General features: G+C 37.4%; 1 pseudogene; it reads right to left on the minus strand.

Moving 5' to 3' along the window:
- Positions 1 to 21,256: 21,256 nt before the first annotated feature.
- Positions 21,257 to 22,132, minus strand: LOC101354921 (heterogeneous nuclear ribonucleoprotein C-like; annotated as a pseudogene).
- Between the last annotated feature and the right edge of the window lie 624 nt (positions 22,133 to 22,756).

A 22,756-nucleotide genomic window follows, 5' to 3' on the forward strand; every position in this document is an offset into this window, starting at 1 on the left:
TGCTACAACAGAAATACCACAAGTGGACGGCTTTAACAAAGAGAAGTTTATTTCCTCACAGTTAAAGTAGGCTAAAAGTCCAAATTCAGGGCATCAGCTCCAGGGGAAGGCTTTTCCTTTCTGTCGGCCTTCTTCTCTTCAGTGTTCCCCCAGACTAGGAGCTTCTCTGTACAGGGACCCCGGTCCAAAGGACGCAATCTGCTCCTGGCACTGCTTTCTTGATGGTATGCGGTCCCCCTGTCCTACCGCTCACTTCTGTCTTTTATATCTCAGGAGATAGCCTCAGGACACAATCTAGTCTTGTAAATTGAGTCGTGCCTCACTAACACAGCTGCCGCCCATCCTCTCTCATTAACATCATAGAGGCAGGATTTACCACACATGGAAAATCACACAGTACCAGGAATTATGGACCAGCCAAACTGATACACACATTTTTGGGGGGACATAATTTAATCCATGACACAGACCCTATAGGACAGTGTAGATCTGCCCCATTGGGTTTCCAAGGAGCGGCTGGTGGATTTGAACTGCCAGCCTTTTGGTTAGCAGCTGAGCTCTTAACCACTACACCACCAGGGCTCCTACCATAGGCATAGAGGTTAGGATTTACAACACCTGTTTTCAATCCATAACAGAGTCCAACTAGAAACCCAGAGAAACAGTTTTCAGCTGAAGTAAACTTTCTATACAAAGTAAATAAAAAAGAAGAACAGGGCAAGTGTTTGTTTATAGCAAATGCTGTGGTGTTTCACCTAGATCCGACTTTCGTAATTAAGGCTCTTACTCCCCCAGCTGCTGGAAAGTTTCTACTGCTGAAGCCTTCTACAGGAATTGCCCTTGACTGAAGACAGCTATCTCACCCAAGGTTATGCCCCCTCTTCTGAACATCCTGCATTCAGTAACTTGTCACTGCAGGGATATAGGCACTCTTGCCTCAATTTGGGTAAACCTTGAAGGTCTATTCTAGCTTCTAAATTTTCCGTAGGTTTTAGATTCAGCTAAAGCCTTTTTGTCAAAATCTATCACAGTTCAATTTCCATCTGGCCAATTATGCTTTCCTTTCTCTCTTAAAGCTACATACCTGAAACAGCTCTAAATCTCCTACATGCAATGCGACTTAATATACTAGATCAGGAAACAAAACATTACCAGCACCTCAGATGTATTCACAGTGTCCACTCCCCGTCCATCATCATCACCTTAGATGGGTTTTACTTGTTTATGAACTTTATAACAAAATTATAATGAATGTATTTTTGCCTGGACGTTTGTGCTCAATATTATGATTTTGAAGTTTATCCATGTTGTAGCATGTAGCAGTAATTTTCTCTAATATTTAATATCCCATTGTATGAGTATACCATGATATATTTTCACTGTTGATAAATATTTAAATTGTTTTCAATTTGGGCCTATTATAACGGAGCTACTACCATGAACATTCTTCTGCCTTTTGGTGCATATATGTATGTATATGTATGCATTTCTATTAGGTATGTAGCTAGGAATAAATTATCTTGGTCAGAGGATATGCATTTGTTTACCTTCGGAAATAATGTCAAACAATTTTCCAAAGTGATTATACAAATATTCACCCATGCCCAGCAATATAAGAGAATATGTTTTTCTCCATCCTTGCCAAAACTTGGTATAATGAGCCTTCTTAATTTTACCCATTCTAGTGTGTGTTGTGATATTTCCTTAAAGCCTCAACAATTCCTCTATTATGAACTGCCTGTGCTAGTGTTGTCCCACTTTTTTTTTTTTTTTTTAGGGTGTTTGTCTTTCTTATGGATTTTAGGAGTATTCTACATAATCTGGAGCCCTAGTTGCACAGTGGTTAAGACCTCTGGTTGAATCCACCAGCTGTTCCTTGGAAACCCTATGGGGCAGTTTTACTCCATCCTATAGGGTCACTATGAGTCAGAATCGACTTGATGGCAATGGGTTTTGGTTTTATATAATCTAGACACAAGGATTTGTTGATCATAGTTATCTCAAATATCTTTTCTCTGCCTTTTCACTCTCTTAATGGTATCTTTAGATTAACAGAAATGCCTTAAAATAGTTCATTTATCCATCTTTTTTTTATTATACTTTAGAAGGTTTACAGAACAAACTAGCTTCTCATTCAACAGTTAGTACACATAATGTTTTATGACAATGGTTAACAACCCCGTGACATGCCAACACTCTCCCTTCTGGACCTTGGGTTCCCTATTACCTGCTTTCCTGTCCCCTCCTGCCTTCTAGTCCTTCTCCCTGAGGGTTGTGCCCCTTCAGTCTTGTTTTGTTTTACTGGTCTGTCTAATTTTTGACTGAAGGGTGAACCTTGGGAGTGACATCATTACTGAGCTAAAAGGGTATCTGGGGACCATACTCTCGGGGTTTCTCCAGTCTCTGTCAGGTAAGTCTAGTCTTTTTTTGTGAGTTAGAATTTTGTTCTACATTTTTCTCCAGCTCTGTCTGGGACCCTCTGTTTCGATCCCTGTCAGAGCAGTCTGTGGTTGTAGCTGGGCACCATCTAGTTATACTGGACTCAGTCTGGTAGAGGCGTTGGTAGATGTGGTCCATTACTCTTTTGGACTAATCTTTCCTTTGTATCTTTAGTTTTCTTCATTCTCCCTTGCTCCTGAAGGGGTGAGAATGGTGTAGTATCTTAGATGGCTGCTCACAGGCTTTTAAGACCTCAGATGCTACTCACCAAAGTAGAATGTACAAGATTTTCTTTATAAACTGTGTTATGCTGATTGAGCTAGATGTTCCCTGAGACCATGGTCACCACAGCCCTCAGCCCAGCAATTCAGTCCCTTAGGGAGTTTGGATGTATCTGTAGAGCTTCCATTACTTTGCCGTGTACAAGTCGTGCTGGCTTCCCCAGTATTGTGTACCCTTACCCTTCACTGAAGTTACCACTTAACCATTGTCTATTTAGTGTTTTTCCATCCCCATCCCTCCCTCCCTCATAACCATCAAAGATTATTTCTTTTTGTGTGTAAACCTTTTCATGAGTTTTTATAGTAGTGGTCTCATACAATATTTGTCCTTTTGCGATTGACTTATTTCACTCGGCATAATGCCCTCCAGTTTCATCCATGTCATGAGATGCTTCACAGATTCATCATTGTTCTTTATCATTGCATAATAGTCCGTTGTGTGTATGTACCATAGTTTGTTTATGCTTTCATCTGTTGATGGGTATCTAGGTTGTTTCCATCTCTTTGCTATTGTGAACAATGCTGTAATGAACATGGGTGTGCATATGTCTATTCGTGTGATGGCTCTTATTTCTCTAGGATATATTCCTTCGAGTGAGCTTGCTGGATCATGTGGTATTTCTATTTCTAGCTTTCTAAGGAAGCACCATATCATTTTCCAAAATGGTTGCATCATTTTGCAGTCCCACTAACAGTGCATAAGAGTTCTGATCTCCCCACAGCCTCTCCAACATTTGTTATTTCCAGTTTTTTTGATTCGTGCCAGTAATGCCGGGGTGAGATGGTATCTCTTTGTGGTTTCGATTTACATTTCTCTAATGGCTAGTGGTCTCGAGCACTTTCTCATGTGTCTGTTGGCCACATGAATGTCTTGTTTGGTGAAGTGTCTGTTCATTTCCTTTGCCGATTTTTTAATTGGATTATTTGTCTTTTGTTGTAGAGGTATTGGATTTTCTTGTAGATTTTAGAGATTAGACCTTTGATTTGTAATAGCAAAAAATTTTTTCCCAGTCTGTAGGTTCTCTTTTTACTCTTTTGGTGAAGTCTTTTGATGAGCATAAGTGTATCATTTTTTAGAAGATCCCAGTTATCTAGCTTATCTTCTGGAGTTTGTGTGTTGTTGGTTATGGTTTGTATCCTGTTAATGCCATGTATTAGGCCCTCTAGTGTTGATCCTATTTTTTCTTCTATAAACTTTATACTTTTGGGCTTTACATTTAAGTTTTTGATCCATTTTTGTCTGCTTTTTGTTTCAACTCTTGGATAGTTCTGAATATTAGAGATTTGAATTCCCTATCAGGTAGTTCTAGTGCCTTTTCTTCTACTGGAATGTCTTCTGGTGTTTTAATTGTGACATCTACTGGAACCATCCTGTCCGGTTTTTTTATATGTTTTGATATTGTCTGCTGTCTTCAGGACACACAATAGTTATTTTCTTCATTTATTGACTGTAGATTTGTTTGTTTCATCCTGTTTTTTTGTTTTATTTGGTTATGTCTGAGCAGGCAGCCTGTGCATTCTTTGTTGTTTGCTCGTCTGTGGGCACAATACTTCTCACCTCTTTGTGCAATTGGCAGAGCCAGTTACTCAGCTATGGTGCAGCAGGGTAGGTCCATCTGAAGGGAAGGGGCTGGAATGGGTTATTTGTGGCATGTACCAGGGCCAACAGGGCAGGCTGGGAATTAGTGCAGGGCAGGTTCTGGTAGGCCATGCCTGTGCTGCTCGGGGGTATGCTATTCAGCACACGGTGCAGGTACGCTGGAAGGAGGCGGGAGACTGTGATGTGTGGAGCTAAGATGAGTATGGGAAAGAAGAGAGAGAGGAGAGAGAAACAGAGCCAAAAACAAACAAGCAAAAAAGAGTGCTAAGGGAGCTTTCTGTTGGAGTAGAGAGATGAGAAACTGAGAAATGGAGGAAAACAAAAAGAAAAAGAGAAAAAGAAAAAATAATAAATAAAAATTAGAAAAAAGAAAAGCCCCCAGGGATCCCACTGGTGTGGCTGCAAAGAGTGGGAAGTGGCTCCCAGGCCTCAAAGTACAGCCTGGCTAGAAGGGGTAGAGATGTCACACAGTGCCAGGTATTCAGGAGACAGGAAAAGAAGGTAAGTATAGATAGACGAGAAACTAAGAAATGAAGAAAGACAAAAAGGAAAAAAGAGAAAAGAAAAAGAAAAAAGAATGCCCCCAGGGATCCCACCAGCGTAGCTGTGCAGACCAGAGAAGTGGTTCCCAAACCTCTCAGTGCAGCCAGGCTAGAAGGGGCTCCCAAGCTGAGAAAAGAAAAAGAAAACAGAACAGAACAGAACAAAACAAAAGACCCCAGGATCTCACCAGTGTGGTGGAGTGGGCTGGGGAAATAGTTCCCCAGTCGAGCGGCACCTCACAGCCTTTCAAGAAGCAAAGATGGAACACGGAGCCAGGTGTTTGAGAGAAAGGAGGGCGAGGTGGCGAGAGGCACAGAAGAAACCAAAAGAAGCTGAAAAAAGCAATACCAGCAACAAATAAATGGCACTCAGGGAGCTGGCCAGTGTGGGAGGGGCAAATTCAAGGGGAACGGACCCTGCACTTCCTGGCCAGCTGAGCAACTGCAGCCAGCTATAAAACAGCAGAGGTCGAGCAGCGGAGAGAAGGATGGGGGCAGGTGGGAAAACATATACTGCTGGTTACCAGATGCTCTGTCTCCTGCTGGGAGTTCTGTGAAGCTGTTTTTCTGTACTTCCTGTCTTCTGATCTCCGACAGGAGTCCAAGATGGCAGATCCGTGCTGCATTAGCTGATAAGGGACCTCCGCACATACCTCTCCTCACTTTCTTTTCTCTGTCAGTCTCTTATTCCATTCAGTGCTTGGCTGAGTTCTTTTTCTCTTCATTTGATGCTTAGGGTTCCAGGATTGATAATTGTCTCTGTTTTAGTTTTTTGGTCTTTGCTGTGGAGGGATGACTTGGTGCTTCTGTCTATAGCACTATGTTGGCTCCTTATCCAATTTCTCAATCTTTTTTATGGTTAGTGGTGTTTTAACCTAGTTTATTCCTCTAGTTCATGAAGATATTTCATTTTATTATTTTTTAGAAGCTTTCTTGGTATATCCTAGAAATTTAGACTTCCAAACCATCTGAAATTTATTTTTTGTTTGGTGTGAAGTTGCGCTAAGATTTATTATCTTCACATTGTTGTTATTGTTGTTGTTAGTTGCTGTCGAGTCCGTTCTGACTCATGAGGACACTATGGGTACAGAGTAGAAATGTTCTGTAGGGTTTTCAAGGTTGTGACCTTTCATAATCATATCACTAGGCCTGTCTTCCAAGGTGCCTCTGGGCAAGTTGGTACTGCCAACTTTCAGCTAGTAGACAACTGCTTATTAAATTAACCTTGAACCTTTTATAGAAAAGACTAACTATACCTCACTGCAATTTAATTTTTTCACAAATCAAGTGATCATATATATAAGTGTCTGTTTCTGGTCTCTTTAATCTCTTTGATTGGCCTATTTGTCCCTGCTTGTATTTGTGGCTTATTTGTCTCTTCTTGTATCTATATCAACTGTTTAAATTACTATATCTTATAAGTCTTAATATCTTGTAGTGTAACTCCTCCAACTTATTCATTCATTGACTAAGGCAAATGTTAAACAGATGGAGCTGAAATTAAAGATATATCTCATTTGATTTTGAACTTTCAGAGTTTTAACATCAAATTAGCATTGCAAGTGAAATCTATTTGCAAATCAAAATGGCTTGGCAACATGGCAGACAAGTGAGTAAAACCCTTCCCAGTCCAGCTCACTTAAAAATGCTGAGGAAAATAATTACAATGTTTTCACTGGATTTTTGAGCTAATAAGAAAGCTTATGAATTACTCAAAAGCCAGGAATGACAAGGAAGAATTGACAATGACAAGTCCACTGTAACTTAAAAAAAAAAAAAAAAAAAAAAAAAACCAAACCCGTTGCCGTTGAGTTGATTCCCACTAATAATGTTCGTCACGGGCGTTTTTGTCTATTCCTGCATCTTAGAGCTAGAAGCCTTGGTCTTCAGGGCCTCTTAAGGAAAAGAAGACAAAGCCTGGAACAGAAACTAAAAGGGTTTTCTAATTTGAGACATAATTCCATAAAGACAGTATTTTGAAGACAATATCTCGGTGAGTAAGCTGGGAAAAATGAATAATAAAGCCAATCCAAATAATGTGTTAGTGTAGATATTTGACTGTCTACATTTTGGCTTTTGGAAGAACAGAAAATACAATTTAAACAAATTTCCCTGAGAATCCCTAACCACAAGTCTCTAATCAACTAGGTTCAATATTGGATTTCACACAGGCAAAAAGAAATTAGTTTAAAGGAATTCAAATTTGTTCATGAATTCTGAACTTATACTTTTATATAGAATAAAATAAAACCTTTGCAAGTGTATAATTTCTTAAGCTTTTTTTACAGTGCAAAAATGTAAAATGTAAAAAACATTGTAATAATGGCGTGGCAGGGGTGTCTGACCACCTCTCTCTTCACAAGGGGGAAGGAGAATCAAGGCCAACAGTCCAAGGCTGCTTCCTATGAGGCGGGAGTCAGACATGCCTTCTTTCTCCAACGTTTTTACCAGTTTTAACACCAGCTGTCCCTCCCGTGGCACTCTCTGCTGCATTCAATAATTGTTCCAATGGCCACACAGAACTCATAGGCAATACTTACAGTTATGGGGTTTATTAGGGAAGTAACAGGTTACAATTTAGGATCAGAAACAACTCAGGATACAGTTCTTTGGTCAGGACAACTTCTCAGCTGTGCCCACAGGCAGGTCTCTTCCTGGCCTTCAGCCTTTCTAAGCCCCTCAGCCCCTCAGCCTCTCAGGCCTTTTGGGCTGGCCCAGCCTCTGCTCTGTTATGGCAAGTATTACAAAGCTCTTTAGCGCCCCTGATGAGTGCCTGGAGGCATTCCACTCCACCAGGAAGCCTCCTCCCCAAAGGTGCTCAGCTTCCTCTCTCTGTTGGCCGGGAAGTCCACCGCACCATCTCCTGTTGGTCTTCTGGTTCTGCTGCCTCTGTTGCCTCTGTTTCTCTGTCACTGCTGCTTGCTGTCTCTGGTGTTACAGCTCTGTCTCTCTTTCCTGGGTCTAGGAGGTTGTCAGTGTAGGGATCCTGGGTCCAAAGGACATGATCTGTTCCCATCTCTTCTTTCTTGGTGGTAGTGGGGTTCCCCCTTGCTGCCTCTGGGGTGGCTCATTTTAAGCCTAGAAGGATGATAAAACTGATCAGTCCCATCTTATTAGGGTTCCATACACCTTATTTGCATGGTGCCACCCCTACAAGGGTGTCATGAGACTTATTTGTATTATTAGCAAGATGTTCATTGTCCTTGGTGGGCCACAAGAACCTTATTTGCATAGTCCCACCCAATCTTTCGGTGGCAGTTACAAGACCATGGCTAGAAAGGCCATATAAAAGCGACCCATTGAACTGCAAACATTTTCAACCTTAAATTTCCTTCATGCCACTTTTCTGGCAACTCCTATCCCTGACCACTACTTTCTGTCAATACAGATTAGTTTTGCCTGTTACATAAATTCATATAAATTGAATCATAGAGCATGTACTAATTTTGTTTTTATGTCCTCTTTTAATCAGTATTTTTGAGATTCATCCATGTGGTTAAGTACATCAGTCATTGGTTGTTTTATACTACCAAATTGCTTTTTGTTTTATAGCTATAACCATTTGCCTATTGAGAGAAATTCATGTACAAGTCTTCTGTGAACATGTGTATTTATTTGCTTGGGATAAAATTTTTAGCAATGTAATTGCTAAGTACATGATAAGCATATGTTCAACCATATTAAAAACTGCTCTACAAAGTGGTTGCGCCACTCTTAACAATCCCAGTGGGAATGTATTAGAGTTCCGGTTGCTCCACTTTTTTGCCAACACTTGGAATAAGCATTTTTTAAGCCAGTATTTAGTGCTATATCATCGTGATTTTAGCTTGCACTTCTGGGATGACTATTGACATATGCTTTCTATGTGCTTAGTGTATACACATGCATATATGTGTGTCTCCAAATATCTTGTCAAATATTTTGCCTTTTTTTATTGAGTGTTTGTTTTCTAGGTATTTAATCGAGTTGCAATCATTCTTTATATATTCTGAAAACAAGTCCTTTGGAAGATACAACTATTGTAAATTTTTGTCTACCAGTCAGTCACTTTCATTTCAAATGACTTTTATTCCCTTATTTGTGTCTTTAAAGGTTAGAATATATTCATCTAGATTAATTTAGAGTATTTCATTATTAATTATTTTTGTCCCATCAAAAATGTCCCGTCTACCCCAACATCATAAAGACTGTCTCCTACATTTTCCTATAGAAGTTTTATCATTTAATTTCTTAAGTTTAGATTTGTAATCCATTTCACATTAACTTCTGTGTATACTGTGAGGCCAAGGTTGAGGTTCATTTTTTAAAAATCTAAATATGCAACTCTTTTAGTATAACCAGTTGAAAACATTTTTACTTTTTTCACTGGATTGCCTAGACACCTTTGTTGAAAATCTATTAACCATATATACATCGGTTTATCTATTTTGGGATTATCTATTCTAGTCCACTGATTTATATATATATATACACACACACATATATCTTTAAACAAAAGGGAAGAACACACTCAGCATTTCTCAAGCTGAAAGAACTGAAGAAAAGTTCAAGCCTCAAGTTAAATATTGAAGGATTCTACAGGGGAAATATTAAACAATGCAGAAAGCATCGAAAGAGCATGGAAGTAATACACAAAGTTACGGTACCAGAGGTAGCATATGATCAAGAACCGATGGTATTGAAGAAGAGGTCCAAGGTGCACTGAAGGCACTGTCGAAAAACTAGGCTCCAGGAATTGAAGGAATACCAACTGAGATGTTCAACAAACAGATGCAGTGCTGGAAGTGCTCACTCATTTATGTCAAGAAATTTGGAAGACAGCTACCTGGCCCACAGACTAGAAGAGATCTGTATCTGTGCCAATTTCAAAGAAAGGCATTCCAACAGAATGTGGAAATATCATTAATATAACACATAAGTAAAATTTTGCTGAAGATCATTCAAAAGCAGTTGCAGCAATACATCGACAAGGAACTGCCAGAAATTCAAGTCAGATTCAGAAGAGGATGTGGAACAAGAGATATTATTGCTGATGTCAGATGGATCCTGGCTGACAGCAAAGAATACCAGAAAGATATTTATTTGTGTTTTATTGACTATGCAGAGGTATTCGACTGTGTAGATCACAACAAATTATGCATGACATTGCAAAGAATGGGAATTCCAGAATACTTAATTGTGCCAGTGAGGAACGTGTGCTTAGACCGAGAAGCAGTCGTTCGAACAGAACACGGGGACACTGCGTGGTTTACAGTCAGGAAAGGAGTGCGTCAGGGTTGTATCTTTTCACTATACTTATTCAATCTGTATGCTGAGCAAATAATCTGAAAAACTGGACTATATAAACAAGAAGGTCACATCAGGATTGGAGGAAGGCTCACTAACAAGCTGAGTTACACAGATGACACAAACTTGCTTGCTGAAAGCAAAGAGAACTTGAGGCACTTACTGTGAAGATCAAAGACCACAGCCTTTAGTATGGATTACACCTCAACATAAAGAGAACAAAAATTCTCACAACTGAACCAATAAGCAGCATCATGATAAACAGAGAAAATACTGAAGTTGTCAAGGATTTCATTTTACTTGAATCTACAATCAACATCCATGGAAGGAGCAGCCAAGAAATCAAACGATGCATTGCATTAGGCAAATCTGCTGCAAAAGACCGCTTTAAAGTGTCAAAAATCAAAGGTGTCACTTTAAGGACTAAGGTGTGCTTGACTCAAGCCATGATGTTTTCGCTCACCTCATATGCATGCGAAAGCTGGGCAATGAATAAAGAAGACTGAGGAAGAACTGATACCTTTGCATTATGGTGTTGGCAAAGAATATTGAATATATCATGGACTATCAGAAGAATGAAAAAAATCTGCCTTGGAAGAAGTACAGCCAATGCTCATTAGAAGCAAGGATGGTGAGACTTCATCTCACATACTTTCGACATATTATTAGCAGGGATCAGTCCCTGGAGAAAGACATCATGCTTGGTAAAGTAGAGAGTCAGCGAATAAGAGGAAGACATTCAATGAGATGGATTGACACAGTGGCTGCAACGGTGGGCTCAAGAATAAGAACGACTGTGGGGATGATGCAGGACCGGGCGGTATTTTGTTCTATTGTACATAGGATCGCTGTGAGTTAGAACCGACTCAATGACACCTAGCAACATTTATATAACTTTAAACAAATAGCAAAAAACCAAAACTAAATCCACTGCTGTCAAGTCGATTCTGACTATAGCAGCCCTGTAGGACGGAGTAGAACATCCCCATAAGATTTCCAAGAAGTGGCTAGTGGATTCAAATTGCCTATCTTTTGGTTAGCAGCTGAGCTCTTAACCGCAAACAAATACCACTTTGTCTTAATAACAGTGACATTAGAGTAAACTTGAAATCTAGTATTGTAATTCCGCTAAACATGTTCTGCATTGTTCAAAATTGTTTGGGCAATTCTAGGTATCTGGCTATTTCTATACATATTTCAAATCAGCTTACCAATTACTACAAAAAAGCCTTCTGGGATTTTGATTGGTATTGCATTGATTCTATATATTATTTGGGGGAAAACAATGGATTTTTGTATATATACCTCATATCTTGTGACCTAGCTGAATTTACTTATTAGTTCTATGCTTTGTAACTTTCTCAGAGTTCTTTATGTACCTGATCATGAAGTCTGCAAATAAACACAGTTTTACATCCTTCCAGTCTGAAATACACGTCCTTCCACTTTATTATTAATGGTATTATTATTATTCTATTATTATTAAATATATGTATGTGTAAGAAGGATGGGCAATGTGATCAGTTAATACAAGCAACTTTATTTGTACTGCTCTATTATGTAAGCTGAATCATGAGTATTTGGGTCATTATTTTGTTTCATTTTATTATGTAGTATCTACATAAACATATAGTCTTATAATATCATACATATTACTCAAACAAGAAAGTTTAAAACATGAATAAAAATAATGTAAGAACTCTCTTAAATTATTTACATAATTTAATTAATTTTGACATTCTTATTTCATATAAAATTCCAGCTATAAATGTGGTGATTTTGTTTCTTGAAAATGTTAAAAGCCACTTGAGAAGATGTACTTGTTCCTTTGTTGAAAATAAAAAGACTGCCAGATCAAATAAATTTGAATATTTTCAGCTATATTGGTATTAAACATTTCCCTTTCATACCTATATGTAAAGTTGTTTAAATATGCTGTCATGAACATACCATTTGAGCTAATTACTTTATAGTAAATGCAGCTTTTAAATAATTGCTAAACCTTGGGAAATGCTTTCGATAATTGACTTCGTTTTCATAAGCAAAAATAGTGTTATTAAATCTAAATTAAATGCACATTTGAGACACTTAAAGTCTTAATATATGAAGCATTTTAATAATGTAATGAAAATAACTTACATAATTAATGCCAAAAATAATTCAAACATTGCATTCAGAATTTTCTACATATTTTTATTAGAAATTTTAAATACATTTTTCATGTGTGTTTTGTCATTTGTCATAAATGTTTTCTTACTTATTGACATAACCTAAATTAAAAATATTATTTTTCCTAAGAAACAAATATCCAACTCTGTAACCTATAGAAAATGTGATAGAAAGGATTATTTTAGAAGTGATATAAATACAAATCAGGGAAGAAATATTAAAATAATGCAGACAAATTGATATGTCTAAATGTTAAATAATTCATAATTAAAATTCATTGGTAATTTTTTTAAAAAAGATTTTACTCTTTAGATTTTTATATATATTATCCAATTGTTAGGGTGGCATAACAGTTAGGCGTTTGACTGCTAAGCATTTCTAACCCACCTGTGGCTCCATGGAGCCCTGGAGGCGCAATGGTTAACTGTTCGGCTGCTAATCACAAGGTCCGCAATTTATATCCACAAGCTGCTCCTTGAAAACCCTATGGGGCAGTTCTACTGTCGGGAATCTACTTGACAGCAATGGGTCCTTTTGGTTTTATGACTCCACGGGAGAAAATCCTGGCGATACGGTCCCGTAAAGATTATAGCCTAGGAAAACCTATCGGGCAGTTTTACTCTGCCTTATAGTGTCGCGATGAGTCGGAAGACAGCACCCAACAACAACAATGTACAGTTTCAGTCGCCCTAAAAAAAACTCTATTGTTTACCTCTTATGTTTGTGTACGTATGCAAATATATAACATTTGTTTATCTTTATTGTGGGAAGTATATATGTAAAACAAAACATTTGCTATTTTAACATTTTTTACATGCACAATTCAGTGACATTAATTGTATTTATCATATTGTGCAACCTTCACCACTGTCCGTTTCCTAATTTTTCCATTACTCTTAACAGAAGCCCAGTGCCCCCTAAGCAATGACTCCCACTTTGCCCCTCTCTTTCGCCCCTGGTAACCACTAATAAACTTTGGTCTCTATACATTAGCCTATTCTAGATATTTTATATAAGTGAGATCATACAAAATTTGTCCTTTTGTGGCTAACTTATTTCATTCAGCATGGTATTTTCATGGTTCATCCATGTTGTAGCACGTATCAAGACTTCATTTCTCTTTTTGGCCGAGTAATATTCCATTGTATGTATGTATCTTCCATGTATTGTTTATCCATTCATCTATTGGTGAATATTTAAGCTGTTTCCACTTTTTGGATATTGTGAGTAGTGCTGCAATAAACATTAGTGTATAAGAATCTGTTTTAGTCTGTGCTTTCGAGGCTCTTGGGTATATGCCTGGAAATGGAATTGGTGGATCATACGGTAATTCTATGCTTAATATTTTGAGAAACTGCCAAAATATTTTCCATAGTAGCTGTACCATTTTACATTCCCACCGCAGTACATGAGGTATCCATGTTCTCCACATCCTTGTCAACAATTTTTATTTTCTACTTTTTTGATAATAGCCAGCCTAGTGGATGTAAAGTGATATCTCATTGTGGTTTTGGTTTGCATTTCCCTGATGTCTGACAACCATGAGCATATTTTCATGTGTTCATTGGCCATTTGTAAATCTTCTTTGGAGAAATTTCTATTCAAATCCTTTTCCCATTTTTGGATTGAGTAGTCTTTCTGTTTTGAGTTATAAGAGTTCTTTATATATTCTGGATATTAAACCCTTATCAGATATGTGGTCCCCAACATTTCCTTCCACTCGGTAGGTTGTCTCTTGACTTTTTGATAAAGTCTTTTGATGCAGAAAAATTTTTCATTTTGATTTAGTCCAAACTATTTATTTTTTCTTTTGTTGTTCATGCTTTCGGTATCATATTCAAGAATCCATTGTCAAAAACAAGGTCTTGGAATCTTACTGTTACGTGTTCTTCTACAACTTTGATGGTTTTAGTTCTTATATATAGATTATGGATTCATTTTGGTTAATTTTTGTATATGGTGTAAGGTATTCGTCCAAATTTACTCTTTTGCACGTGGAGATCCAGTTGTCCCAGCACCATCTATTGAGGAGATTTCAATGGACTTGGTAACCTTGTAGAAAGAAAATCAACTGGCCGTAGATCTATAGGTTTAATTCTGAATTCTCAATTCTATTTCAGTGGCCTATATGTCTGTCTTTATAACAGTATTGCATTGTTTGATTACTGTAACTTTATAGTATGTTTTGAAATCAGGAAGTGTAAGTCCTTTTACTTTGTTTTTTCTTTTTTCAAGGTTGTTTAGGCTCTTTAGGGGCCCTTACAATTTCATATGAATTTGAGAATTGACTTTTCCATTTCTGCAGAAGATGTTGGAATTTTGGTAGGGATTGTGTAGAATCTGTATGTCATTTGAGGGGTATTGACACCTTAACAATATTAAGCCTTTCAATCCATGAACACGAGATGTTTTTCCACTTTTTAGGTCTTCATTCATTTCTGTCATAATGTTTTATAGCTTTCAGTGTATAAGTCTTTCACCTTCCTGAAATTTATTCCTAAGCATTTTATTCTTTTAAATGCCATTGTAAATGAGATTGTTTTCTTCATTTCATTTTCTAATTGTTCATTATGTTGTGTAGAAACACAACTGATTTTTGTGTGTTGATCTTGTATCCTGCCACTTTATTGTCTCTGGTAGTTTTCTTGTGGATTCCTTGAATTTTTTTATACAGAGGCTCGAGTTATCTGCAAATAGATAGTTTTACTTCTTCCTTTCCATTTTGGATACCTATTATTTCTTTTTCATGCCTGATTACTCTGTCTAGAATTTCCAGTACAATGTCGAATAGCAGTGCTGAAAGAGGGCATCCTTGTCTTGTTCAAGGTCTTCCGGAAAAGCATTCAATCTTTCACCATTAAATATGATGTTATCTTCGGATATTTCATAAATGCCCTTTATAATGTTAAGGAATTTCCCTTCTATTCCTAGTTTTTAGTGTTGTTATCATGAAAAGGTGTTGGATTCTGTCAAATGTCTTTTCTGTGTCAATTGAGGTGATCATGTGCTTCTTTTCTTTTGTTTTATTAATGTGGTGTATTAAACTGATTTTCTTATGCTGAACCACCTTTGCATTCCTGGGATAAATCCTACTTGGTCATGGTGTATAATCCTTTTAATATGCTGTTGGATTTGGTTTGCTAGTATTTTGTTGAGGACTTTTGCATCTATATTCGTAAGAGATATTGGTCTGTAGTTTTCTTTCCTTTTGGTGTTCTTTTCTGGCTTTGGTATCAGGTTAATGCTGGCCTTGTAGAATGAGTTCAGAAGTGCTCCTTCCATTTCTATTTTTTGGAAGAGTTTGAGCAGGGTTATTGTTAATTTTTTAAATGTTTTCTGGGAATCACAAATGGCCACCTGGCCCTGGACTTTCTTTTGTTGGGAGGTTTTAGATTATTGATTCAATCTCTTCACTTGTTATAGGTCTGTTGAGATTTTCTCTTTCGTCTTGAGTTAAGTTAGGTAGTTTGTGTGTTTCTGGGAATTTGCCCCTTTCATCTAGGCTATCTAGTTTGTTGAGGTGCAACTGTTCATAGAAATTTCTTATAATCCTTCTTATTTCTATTGGGTTGGTAGTAATGTCCACTCTTTCATTTTTTTGTATTAATTATTTGCATCCTTTTTCTCCCCCCTTGTTAGCCTAGCTAAAGCTCTGTTGATTTTATTGATCTTTTCAAAGAACCAACTTTTAGTTTCATTTATTTTCTCTATTGTTTTTCTATTCTCTATTTTATTTATCTCTACTCTAAATATTTATTATTTCCTTTTTTGGCAGATTTAAGCTTAGTTTTCTCTTCTTTTTCTAGTTAACTCAAGTAGTAAAGTTTAAGTTAGGTTACTGATTTGAGATTGTTCTTCCTTCTTAATGTAGGCTTTTACGGCTATAAATTCCTCTCTATCACTGCTTTCATTACATCCCATAGGTTTTAGTATGCTGTTATTTCATTGTCATTCATCTATAAGTATTTTCTAATTTCCCTTGTGATTTCTTCTTTGAAGCAATCGTTGTCCAACAGAGTGTGTTTAATTTCCACATATTTGGGATCATGTTGAGTGTCTTCCTCTTTTTGGCTGACCCTCTGCTTTACCAAGAATGATGTCCTTCTTCAGGGACTGATCCCTCCTGATAACGTGTTCAAAGTATGTGAGGTGTAGTCTTGGCCATCCTTGCTTTTAAGGAGTATTCTGGCTGTACTTCTTCCAAGACAGATTTGTGCATTCTTTTGGCAGTCCATGGTATATTCAACATTCTTCAGCAACTTTGCAATTCAAAGGCGTCAATTCTTCTTTTGTCTTCCTTATTCATTGTCCAGTTTTTGCATGCTTATGAGGCAATCAAAAATACCATGGCTTGGTGGCTCTGTGTGGGTCCAAACTGCCAACATTTTTGTCAGTAGCTGAGTGCTTAACTGTTTGTGTCACTCAATGACTCCTTTTAATTTTATGTTGTTAGTTGCCATTGAGTTGGCTCTAACTTACCGTGACCTTAGGTATAACAGAATGAAGTATTGTCCGGTCCTGCACCATTCTCACAATTGGTATATTTTAGTTTGCTATTACAGCTATTGCATCAATCCATCTCATGGATGGTTTCCCTTGTTTTTGCTGACTCTCTACTTTACCAGTTATAATGTCCTTTTCTAGCAATTGGTTTTTCCTGATGACATGGTCGAAGTGAGGAAGATGAAGTCTCTCCATCCTTGCTTCTAAAAAACATTCTAGATGCACTTCCTCTAAAACTGATTTGTTTGCTCATCTGGCAGTCCACAGTATATTCAGTATTCATCACCAACACCACAATTCAAATGCATCTATTTTTCTTCTATCTTCCTTTTTTGTTGTCCAGCTTTTGCATGCCTATAAGGCAATTGAAAAGACCATGCCTTGGGTCAGGCACATCTTAGTCCTCAAAGTGACATCTTTGCATTTTAACACTTTAAAGAAGTCTTTTGCAGTAGATTTTCCCAGTGAGGTACGTCTTTTGATTTCTTGACTGCTGCTTCCATGGATACTGATTGGTGATCCAAAGAGAATGAAATTCTTGACAACTTCAATTTCTTCTTCATTTATCGTGATGTTGTTTATCAGACCAATTGTAAGGTTTTTTGTTTTCTTTATATTCAGGTGTAATCATATTGAAAGCCATAGTTCTTGACCTTCATCAGTAAACACTTCAAGTATTCTTCCCTATTGGCAAGCAAGGATGTGTCATCTGCCCATTTCAAGTTGTTGATGAGTGTTCCTTTAATTTTATACTCAACCTCAAACAGGAGTGGGCTCCTACAATCATATTCTTACCATGTGCTTCTCTTCCCTGGCCATAATTGAGTGCACCAGGAATAAACACCTAACCAAAATGGAGTCAGTGAGAGACTCTTTCCTGGAGTAGAATTAAACCTGTAAGTGGGTTTACATGAACCTGCTTGTGGGAAGTATAGGATTATATATGTTGTTGTTGTTATGAGTTATCGAGACTACTCAGACTCATAGCAACCCTATGTACAACAGAACAAATCACTGCCCAGTCTCACACCATCCTCACAATCGTTGCTATGTTTGAGTCCATTGTTACAGCCACTGTGCCAATCCATCTCATTGAGGGTCTTCCTCTCTTTCGCTGATCCTCTGCTTTACCAAGAATGATGTCCTTTGCCAGGGATTGGTCCCTCCTGATAACATGTCCAAAGTATATGAGACATAGTCTCACCATCCTTGCTTCTAAGGAGCATTCTGGCTGTACTTCTTCCAAGACAGATTTTTTTTGTTCTTCTGGCAGTCCATAGTATACTCAATATTCTTTGCCAACACCATAGTTCAAAGGCATCAATTCTTTGGTCTTCCTTTTTCATTGTCCAGCTTTTGCATGCATATGAGGCGATTAAAAATACAATAGCTTGGATCAGGCAAACTTTAATCCTCAAGGTGACATCTTTGCTTTTTAACATGTTCAAGGGATATTTTGTAGCAGATTTGCCATATATATATATATGGAACATTAAAATTCCTAGTCAGTTTATATTTCTGGAGTTATTATGACCAGGTTCCAGCAGATGGCAGTAAAATATTTTACTTTTGAAAAGGCAACTTATTTTAAATGCACGAGTTACACAGGGTGGATCCTTACTAGTAAGCACAATATGGATTGATCAAAGAGAAGTTGATAATTAGTTATTAAATCAGCAGATGCACTATACGTCATTAAAAAAAAAACTGTGCACAATCATTGTACAGGAAATAAAGTGAACGATTCTGAATTTAATATTAAGACAAGAGTGTGATGACCTAAATTTTCAGAATTCTTTTTCAGTCCATTTTCCCTTGCCTGTGAAAGCCTTAAATCATGCTACATCTATACCTTGGCAAAATATTCTGAGAAGTGAGAAGCTGGCACATGTTGGTTTGGATAACTAACATCCACACCGTTTCCCTCTGACAAGTTATTAACAGAAATGTTTCACTGAAACTGATGGGCTTTGCTTTACTGAGGAAGTGTTTCCTGCCAAAATATTTCTTTCCTGTAACAGGGCCAACTGAAATGCTCGATTGGTGCTCTTCTTCAATCTCTCTCACTTCTTTTATTTGATTAGATGGAAAATTCACTGACTTGCATTAAAAAAAATAATTATTTACTAAGGGTTTATTTGGTCATTTGCCTTCTCCATTTCCCTTGCCACTATGCTAATTCCAGTTCTCATTGTCATAATCATGTCTCGAAACAGTTTCTTAACCGGCCTCTCAGTTTTCAGCTAGATGACTTTTCATCCATTTAGTCAACTAATTTTAAATTAATCTTTCTAATGTTACGGTTGTGTAACTATTGGTGACTTAACTGTTTATTTTAGGGAGTTCTGGGAAAATCTTGACACCTACTATTATTACAAATGTTCATGTGTTTTGGTTTTTATTTCATATGTTCTGTTTTCTCTCTTTGTCTCATTTCAGAAAAATTCAAAACTATGTTGTCACTGCCTCCGTCTTTCCAAAATCCTCTTAAAGTACTTTTTATTAAATTCAAGAATGAACTTTTTTTTTTTTTACTTTTAAATACAACGTATGTAGTATAACCTTATATATCTATTGACATTTTATACCTACCTGTTGAGTCAGAACCAACTCGACAGTACCTAACAACAGCACAACAATTGGTATTTCTATGTCAATATCTACCCTTCTTTCTCAGTACATACAACTAGAATATCTGGAAATATGTATACCAAGTCGTAATGTTATTTATGATTAACAGCTATTTGTGATTGATAGAATTGTAGTTGATTTTTTACTCTTTCCCTTTATGAACTGAGTTTTTAAGCAGATTAATAGATATAGATAGATACAGATACAGCCATATCTACAGGTATAGATATATGAAAAAAGCATTTGGTCCAATTTAGAATCAAAATTTAGGTAGATCCATCCACAAAAACTTTTAAGAAGCAGGTATTTCTTTTATGATTAAGAAAATCAAAGACCTTCTTATGCTTACTCAAACATTTAAAAAAAAGGAAAGGAAGTAAGAAAAAACAGAAAGAAAATTAGGGACTCAAGGTAAAATAAAAAAACCTTTAAAATAAAACATACTATAGAAAGCAATTAAAAACATACTGTGATTTTATTCAAATATTAGAGTTTAAGAATTCATTTGAACTTGACGCTTAGCGCATTCTACTTTGAATGGCACACATTTAATGTCAATGACTATGTTTCATTTTTTCTCAGGTCAAACTCAGTGTTTGGTACTGATGTAAATAATAATCAAATTATCTTTATATTGTAAATTTGCTTGACTCATTTTCAATTATTACATTCAACATATAAACACAAGTTATCAAAAGTTTCTTTTCTTTTAATACAAAAATTTAAGAAAATAGATTTTTCCTCCAAATTCCTGTTTTAATAATGTTAAGGATTGAATTGTGTCCCCCAACAATACGTGCTGTAAATCCAAACTTCTGTGTCTATGGTTATAATCCCACCGGGAATGGGCTGTCTTTGTTATGTTAGTGAGGCAAGAATAGTGTAGGGGGTATCTGTTTTGAGATATAAAGAAGATTAAACAAATAATATAGCAAGTAGAGATGGGGGAAAATTGATGCCAATTTTCACGGAGATCTCCAAGGAACCAGGAAAAAAGCTAAAGAGACAAGGACCTTCCCCCAGGGCCTCCAGAGAGAGAAAGTCTTCCGCTAGAACCCTGCACCCTGAATGCAGACTTCTAGCCTCCTAAACTGTGAGAAAATAAATTTCTGTTTGTTAAAGCCATCCACTTGTGGTATTTCTGTTATAGCAGCACTAGATAACTAAGACAAATAAGATCTTAGTTAATCTGAGGAAAAAAAGTTCCCAGACATCAGTCTACTCACAAAAATAACCCACGTTATCAACTTTAAGAAACAAGTCTTAAGACTATCACACTAATTATTTTTCTACAGGATGTGTTTGACATGCCAACTCTCATTCACAAAAAATACATTGTTACACTTGTGTTGAACAGCACTCTAATGTGTGGTATAACACATCTACCTATAACTCAAAGCTGCCGCCAGGTTCTACTCAGCTAAATGAGATTGCCTTTGCAGTTAGGGAAGCAGTTACTGTCATGTATGAATGGAGAGAACTGTACTTCCTGCACAACAAGATATTGTTTTGGAGATAGTTGATAAAAACCATACATCGTTTTTATTGTTTTGTCAAAGGGGTAGCAAAATTAAAAGCAAAAATTACAGGGTAAGACAGCATAACTACTCATAGTGTCAGAGGAAGTGAAAATGGGTCTAGGTACAGGGCAATATGAATTAGTGAACATGGGAAGGACAAGGATGGAGGGAACAGTTAGCATGTGCTGAAGATACCAGGCGAGAGGATCTGGTGAAAACTTTGATCTTAGACAAGTGCCTAAGTAAAGAAATAATGGGATAATATTTCTAAACCCTACCATGTGCTTAAGAGTCATCCTGGCCATTGGCGCTCTTTCTGTCAGCCTCTCCTTCCTCAGCCCCTTTTTCATCGTCCTGATTAACTCCAGCTGTTCATCTCCCATCTTCATTATCATCATCATCTAGTTGCCTCCCCTTCTCAGCAGAGTCACCTGTACCCCCCTTAGACTACATCTTCACATTAGTCTCATCTTTCTTCAGGAAATTGCTGCTCTGCTCCTTTTCTGACATCATTCTTCATCCCTACTCCTTGTTTGCTCTCTTCCTTTTCAATTTTTTTTCCAGGCTTTGCAGTAGAGAATCTATTTTTTGTTTTATCTGGGTCAACTCCTTCTTAATGGTCTCCTACTTTCAATTTTCTAGGCTTGAGAGTAGATCTTCACTGTCTGCTCTTGGAATTGAAGCCACTTTTGCCTCTTTCTGTAGTGTTTCTTGATACACACAGCATTTAGAGGACACTACAGCCCAAACAATAGAAGGAGGAGGAGGAACGCATTCTGGTAGCTGTACTTCCTGTCATAATAATCCCTTTGAAAGTCAGTCCAAGTCAAAAGAAGAGACCTACATCTCTGCTGCAGAACGTTTCACACCTACTTTTCATCCGTTCATTTTTGACTCTGCAGCCAGATTAATACCTAAAACATGGCTGGCAATCATTCTGCCATCCTCTCCTGCTACAGCAGCCCAGGCATTTCCTTATGAATGAAGGAAGGCAAAGAACTTATGAACAGAGCAACCTACAATTTTGCCATACTTTGAAAATACTGCCTCCACATCAGACTTCTTGTCCACAAGATCGTTGAGATTTCCAATAAATACACGGGAGCTCATGGAGTGAGGCTCTGTCTTGCCGGTAACATTGCTGGCCATGGTATTTGATAAGGCTTGTCACACAGCTGAAAAACGTAGCTGAAGATCAAAAAAATCTCACTCAAGCAAAGTTCCACTAACTTATATATTTCAAGCCAATTGTAACCAGGAGTGAGGAGGGAGACGAGATTTGATTCTGAATCTCCTACTCCCAGGTTCTCTGTGAAGAAGTTGACTGCTGCTTCAGGTCAGCACTGCAACCCCAACAGCTCAGTCTTTGCCTCTTCACAAAATGGCCAGGTTATCAACAGTTTGCCTATACTTTTAAGTGAAAAATTAATGTTACAACCTGTCTCAGCCATCTAGCGCTGCTCTAACAGAAATACCACAAGTGGATGGATTTAGCAAAGCAAAGTTTATCCTCTCACAATCCAGTAGGCTACAAGTCCAAATTCAGGGCATCAGCTCCAGGGGAATGCTTTCTCCATCAGCTCTGGAGGAAAGTCCATGTCATCAGTCTTCCTTTGGTCTGGGAGCTTCTCTGTGCAGGAATCTCAGGTCCAAAGGACACGCTCTGCTCCCAGCACTGCTTTCTTGGTCGTATGAGGTTCCCATGTGTCTCTGCTCGCTTCTCTCTTTTATATCTCAAAAGAGATTGCATTAAGACACTATCTAATCTTGTCAACCTCATCAGTA

This window comes from Trichechus manatus, unplaced genomic scaffold (genome assembly GCF_000243295.1).
Source record: "Trichechus manatus latirostris isolate Lorelei unplaced genomic scaffold, TriManLat1.0 scaffold00036, whole genome shotgun sequence".
NCBI classification, from domain to species: domain Eukaryota; kingdom Metazoa; phylum Chordata; class Mammalia; order Sirenia; family Trichechidae; genus Trichechus; species Trichechus manatus.